Source organism: Callorhinchus milii, unplaced genomic scaffold (assembly GCF_018977255.1).
Source record: "Callorhinchus milii isolate IMCB2004 unplaced genomic scaffold, IMCB_Cmil_1.0 Scaffold14, whole genome shotgun sequence".
Classification (NCBI taxonomy): Eukaryota; Metazoa; Chordata; class Chondrichthyes; order Chimaeriformes; family Callorhinchidae; genus Callorhinchus; species Callorhinchus milii.
In genome coordinates this window covers 1,099,798-1,106,452 of record NW_024704755.1, presented here as the reverse complement: position 1 = coordinate 1,106,452, position 6,655 = coordinate 1,099,798, and the positions used below count along the sequence as shown (strand labels likewise).

At 50.1% G+C, this 6,655-nt stretch overlaps 1 non-coding gene across 1 annotated transcript; it reads right to left on the bottom strand.

The window, feature by feature from the left end:
• Window positions 1-2,739: 2,739 nt before the first annotated feature.
• On the bottom strand, window positions 2,740-2,813 carry trnas-uga. Its single transcript has one exon. It is a non-coding gene; the product is annotated as a tRNA-Ser (tRNA).
• Window positions 2,814-6,655: the final 3,842 nt, after the last annotated feature.

Genomic DNA, 6,655 nt, shown 5'->3' with positions numbered 1-6,655 from the left:
AGCACGGTGATGGGTTTCCGCACGTGTCAGACACCCTGCTGGGCAAAAACACCCCCAGCCCCTCCACACCCAAATTAAATTGGCCGACTAATTTTCTGGATGTCACTGTTGACAATATTGGCTTCCGCGTTTGCACAGTCACCACACTTTACAGTGACTCCTTTGAAGCGTTTTGAGACGTCCTCCCTGACGTGAAAGGAGCTGCCTCAAAAGAAAGGGTTGCTTTGCGAGCGTGGGGTCAGGTAAGGAGTTGGAGGAGAGGAAATGTGACATGAAATGTGTCCGTCAACTCCACGGGAACTCTGTTCTAACGCATGTACCGTCAGCGCTCTCTCCATCTTGTGGGTTCACAGTAAGCCGTCTGTTTTTGTGAGAAGGCAGAGAACAGTCTCCCCCCTCCCCCCCCCCCACCGCCCCTCCACCTCCCCCCACACCCCAGTTCAAGGAGAAGTCATTCTAGCAAGGAAACCTCGGCTCATCGAGTTAAGAGTCTCAAGTCAGAGCAAAGATTTCTTATTGCAAGACAATAAATAGTGAAAGCTACAACTGTGTGACATTGAGTGATGGGGCAGCTAACAGCTAGCAACCTGATGCCTTTCTTCAATTGTTATTTGAAGGGCTGCCTCTCACCCACAAATACGCGCACACACACACACACACACGTGTGTGTCTGCACGCGTTACTGCAGCACTTAGACCCTGGCTGCCAAGGTATCTGGGCCGATCACTGAGAGCTGCAGCAAGGACTTACACAACGTGATTTGCTTATTAATGACACAATCCACACTCCAAACATCCGGCACACCAGTCCTCGCCAGGCTCCACCATCCCCCTGCCTCCCAACAGGTGGCTATCAAGCTCCCCAACACCACCCTATCTCCCTATGGAGATTGTATTGTCTTTGGAACAGACACTGGGCACTGAAAGTGTAGTGACTGCGGGTTGTGCAGGCGAACGCAGCAGCCAAGAAGAGCAACCGCTTATAAACAGCCATGAAGTGAGTGACCAATTTTATTTGGGGGCTTGTCAGCCAAGGGCGAGAGCATGATACACACTGAGCCACAGGCTAACTCCCAACTCTGATCAGTTCCTCCTCTCGCGCTCTTTGCGAAGTCTTCATAGAACCCATCTCACTTGATGCCCCTGAAACACATGCAGATTCTGCAAAGAGAAAAGTTTTTTTTTAAAAAAAGAAGCATGGGCCCAGAGTGAAGTGGGCCACAGATTTCGAAATGTGTTTGTTGGTTTGTACGATTTTAATTTAAAACTACTTTGTGTCCTCTCAGAGTCACAGCTGAGCTGCCTCTCTCAGCGGGATGGAGCTGAGACCATTTCATGCCTTGATGTCTTCCGTTTGAACTCCCTTTCTTGCAAAGCAGATTGTTGATCTTGGATCCTACCCCTCGGCGAATCATCTTCTGAAATCAACAGGGTGTCTGCCTTAATTTGCCATCCACAATCTCCTCCAATGCGCTTTGAAAGCAGAGAAGCTCCAGGCCATTTACAGTGTGGTTTGAAAACAAAAAGCGGAGCTTACTGCTTCCCAAACAAGTTCTTTATAAAGGTTTCACGCCAAGCAGCAGCAACACCACCAACAACAACAGCTTGCATTTATATCCATGACTGTTTGTGGGACGCTGCTGTGCGCACTTGGCTGCCGCGTTTCGCCCATAAAATACACAGTCACTAACTACACCTTACAGTATATTCCATGAAGCGCTTTGAGACGTCTTGAAGACCTGACCAGGCGCTATATCAAATGCAAGGATTATTATTATTTTATACAGCGTCCTTCCCGTGGGACAGTATCTCGGAGCAAGTTCTGTGCACCAGTGGATGCAATGGCAATGGCAGACAAACTTGCATCGCGGTTTGCGTTGATAACTACAGGATCTTATTCACAGCTTGCCTTATCACTGGTGATAATTATTACATCAAGGCTCACATTGTCGCTGGTGATATCATGGATTGTGAGCAATCTACAAGCACACATACACCACACACACACACACACCACACATACACCGCACCACACACAGACACACACACACCAAGAGGAATAGACCAGGTATTTATTCTCTTACCAGCTAATCACTTCACAAAGTCATGGAAATGTATGTCAGGCTGAATGGGAAAGTTGTGACATTTTCTAATGTGTTGTTTATGGTGATTATCACACCGCAGTTCACATTACGGCTGGTGATAATTTTCACATCAAGGCTGGCGATGTCAATTGTCACTGGTGTTAATTATCACATCACGGTTCACATTGTCTCTGGTGATAACCATCTGATCACAGCTCTCCTTATCACTGGTGAGAATTATCACATCAAGGCCGCCATTGTGTTGGTGATGATAATTATCACATGGCAGCTCGCCGTTGTCTCTGGTGATGATTATCACATCATGGCATGCAATTTTCACTCCACGTGGTCTAAAATGGGCGGGCAGGAGGGGGTAAGGAGCATAATTCCTTTTGAAGGAATTCCATTGGAAATATGGCACTTTACAGCCCTCTAATCACTATAATCTCCTACAGCCAATGCGTACAGCAGCATCCCACAAACAATCGTGGATTGAGTGACCAAATTAATATTATTATTTTAAATGTCTTATTTTTAAAGAGATTATGACCCCCAGAAAAGCGATTCGCCAATCGCCTAACAACTGGGTTCCTACTTACTGCTAGGTAAACAGAGGTGTGTATGCATGTGTGGAGTAAGGAAATTTGCCTAAGGTTTCGTCCTGCCTGGGAATCGAACCCAGGTCCTCTCACTTTCAAGGCGAGCGCGCCAACCACTGAGCTACAGGACTCCACTTGGATCAGTTTTAAGCCTAAATCTGAAGCTTGCACCCGTTAAAGCTGACTTTAATGGGTGCCAGGACTCCCTCTGCCTCCTCGTCCTCCTTGACCTCTCTGCTGCCTTCGACACCATCGACCATTCTATCTTCATCCACCGCCTCTCCTCTCACCTCAACTTTCATGGATCTGTCCTTGACTGGTTCAGATCATACCTCTCACACCGCCTCAACTTCATCTCCACAAACGGCTTCTCCTCCAGCACCCGCACCGTCTCGTGCGGTGTTCCTCAGGGCTCTGTCCTTGATCCCCTCCTCTTCAATATCTATGTGCTCCCTCTTGGTGACATCATCTGCAGACATGGGGTCAACTTCCACATGCATGCGGATGACACTCAACTCTACCTCTCTGCCTCCACCCTGGACTCCAGGACCCACTGCTGTCCTGACAAAATGTCTGTCAGACGTCAAGTCCTGGATGAGAGCAAACTTTCTTCAATTGAACGTCAACAAGACCGAGGATCTCCTGATTGGCTCCCGTCAGCGCTTCCTCACCTCAAGCACTGACCTTCTCTCCCCTCAAAACAATACCCGTTGCCTTCGTTCCTCCGGGTCTGGCCTCCTCCTCATCCCCTGAATCCTCCGATCTACCCTTGGTGGCCATGCCTTCAGCCGCTATGTCCCGAGGCTCTGGAACTCCCTTCCTCACTTCCTTCGCCTCGTTCCATCCCTTCCTACTTTCAGATCTCTGCTGAAGACCTTTTCGACCGAGCCTTTGGTCACCTTCCCCCCCCTCCCCCTGGCTCGGTCCCAGGATCCGTTACTGTGAAGCTCTGCGACGCCGTCAGCGTGGAGGGCGCTATATAAATCCAAGTTGTTGTTGACAGCATCATCATCCATGGTTGCACACTCCACCTTGCTAAGCCAGTCCGGAACCTTGGCGTCTTGTTTGACCCTCAACTATCCTTTCTACCCTACATCTCTGCCATGACCCGCTCTGCCTTCCCCCACCTCCCCAACATCGCCCAGCTCCGCCACTGTCTCACTCTGCAGGCTGCCAAAACCCTCTCATCCATAACATCCAGGCTCAACTAATGCAAACTCCCTGCTTGTCGGCCCCCCTACTCCTCCCTCCATAGGCTGCAGATCATTGAAAACTCTGCAGCCTGTGTCCTCTCCCGCACCAGGCTCTGCGACCCTATCACCCCCATCCTCGGCCAACTCCACTGGCTTCCCATCATACAGAGGATACAGTTCAAGATCCTGGTCCTCATCTTCAAAACCCTCCATGGCCTCACTCCCCCCTCCCTTTGTGACATCCTAACCCCCTACCAACCGGCCCGCTCCCTCCGCTCAGCGGGCTCCGGGCTGCTTCACGCCCCCCGCCTCGCTCGCCCCACTATTGGCAGGTGGGCCTTCTGCCACTCTCTGGAACTCCATCCCGCAGTCCGTCCACCTCACCCCCTCCCTTGCCATCTTCAAGATCCACCTCAAGACCCTCCTCTTCAATCGTGCTTGTGATCACTCTGCCTCTCCCCCCTGCCTTCCACCCTCCCCAATCCCGACCCCCAGCTCAGGTCCGAAACTCTGCCTGTCCAACGCCTTGCGATGTCCTCCCAACATAAAAGGTGCTATGCAAATGTAATTGTGCTGTTATTCTTGTTGACTTACTGGGTCAGCAACACAAACCTGGCCTCTTCCTTCCTAATTCTTGCCATTTACTGTTCAAGATGTTTTTCTGTGGTTAAGCACAGCACTTTAATACAGATGTGTTGTTCCTGCCAATAAATTCTCCACCGCACAAAGGAACTCGATGAGAACTGGGCTCAGTCTCAAGTGTCAATAAATGTATTTTACACGATCTCACAGAATAGAGCGACGGCAAAGGTATTTAAATGTGCGACTGACAGGAACATAATAAACACATAAGCCATTTGTCACTGAACCAGCAGGTGAAGTTATTTCCCAGTGTGAAAGCAAGTGGACGTCAAAGATTCCAAAGGAGTTTCTCTCTCCCTCGGTGTCCTGGTCAACATGACAGGATATATTGGCCAGGACACTGGGAGGGAGAAACACTCTTCTCTTTTCCAACAGGATAGGGTCGTCTTTAACGTCCGCCTGAACCGGGTACAAACAGAGAGCTTGGTTTAACTTCACGATGTCTCCGACAATGCAGCCCCCACCCGCAGCACTACACCACATTGCTACAAATCAGAAACGGCTTCAATCAGGAAAAGAGTGATGCACGGAAAGCCATCAAGTGGCCTAATTAATGGAATGGAGGGGAAAAAATAGCCTAAGAAAGGGAGAAATTGTTTCCAAGGAAGACGAGCAAATGGGAAGAGACACAAAGTCAAATGCCGGGAATGAGCTGTCGGAAGACATTATTGGCAAATGCTGCTAATATTAACAACCTGGCTCTTTCTCCAACCAATCTATCAGTGGCTGTCTCTCTGGCATGTACGTGGCTCGGGCTCTTCAGTCAGAGACAAGAGAACGCCAAGTAAAGCCAGGCAGCGCAAGAAAAACCTCACGCTGACTGACTGCCTGACTTACTGAACGGGGAGTGAGGCAGTGAGGACCCGTGCAAACCCGAGCTGGTCCCTCTGACCCACATCTCATCGTGTGTCAGCCTGGCTCAGTGTTAGCGCTCTCTCTCGCTCTCTCTCTCTCGCCTCGGAGCCGGAAGGTTGTGGGTTCAAGCCTCGCACATCGGACTTGGAATCACACAGTCTAACCTGACGCTCCAATGCAGCGCTGGTGGGGGGTTTGTGTGTTGCATTGGTGGAGGTGCAGTCCTTGGTTTCTCTCTCCCGGTGTCCTGGCCAACAATCCCCCAAATAAAATCAGTCACTCACTCCATGGCTGTTTGTGGGATGTTGCTGTGACGATTTTCGGGCAGCGATGAACCCGGTGCTGAAGTGAAGTCCCAGTTTCTATCTGGTGGGGATTGTTGGCTAGGACACCAGGAGAGAGAGAGAGAAACTCCCTTCCCTTTTCCAACAGCACCATGGGATCTTTAACGTCCACCTGAACAGGGCACAGACGGGGGAAGGAGCTCGGTTTAACATCTCATTTGAAGGATAGCGCCTCCTACAATGCATTGCTACCCCCAGCACTGCCCTCGAGTGTCAGCCTAGACTGTGAGCTCAATGTTTGCTGACCCCACAACTGTAGGCTAAGAGTTGAGAGTGCGACCGAGTGAGGCAGGCTGACGCACTGCTGTACAGTTTGGTTCCTGCGTCTCTGAGATGTACATAAACACGGTTCCAGAGCAATAAACAGGAACCACACAGCCTCCGCTTGACTAGAGTCTGCACAGGGAAACCCAGTCGCATTAATCACCACCCGGAGCCATTATCTAAATTACAACACGGCTGTTTCTAAGTGTGAAACAAAAGTAAAACTGCTGAGGGGTAAAGACTTTGAAACAACTCAAGGATGTGAATGAGCACCTTCCTTACTCTGAACAACAGGGGGCTGCCAAATTCCTCCTGTTCTTAGCTTTAATTGAAACTTTAAATGGTTCAGGATTTTCACTCACGCTCTTTCTATGGGGTATAAACCCCCCCCTTTGCTTACTGTCTTGCTCACGCCTGTAATAAGCTGCTGATAGCTGGATGGATGTTTGTTAGGTCTGGGTAGCAAGGGATACGGAGCAAAGCCGGGTACATGGAGTTGACGTGCAGATCAGCCATGACCTAATAGAAGCGCAGAACAGGCTCGAGGGGCCGAATGGCCTCCTCCTGTTCTTATGTCCCTGTGTCAGCAGTAAGCCGTATCTCGAAGCATCTTGGAAAGCAGGAGGGAGGTGACCGAGAGCGCAGTCGGGGAGGTGGGTTGTGAAGATGGAAAAG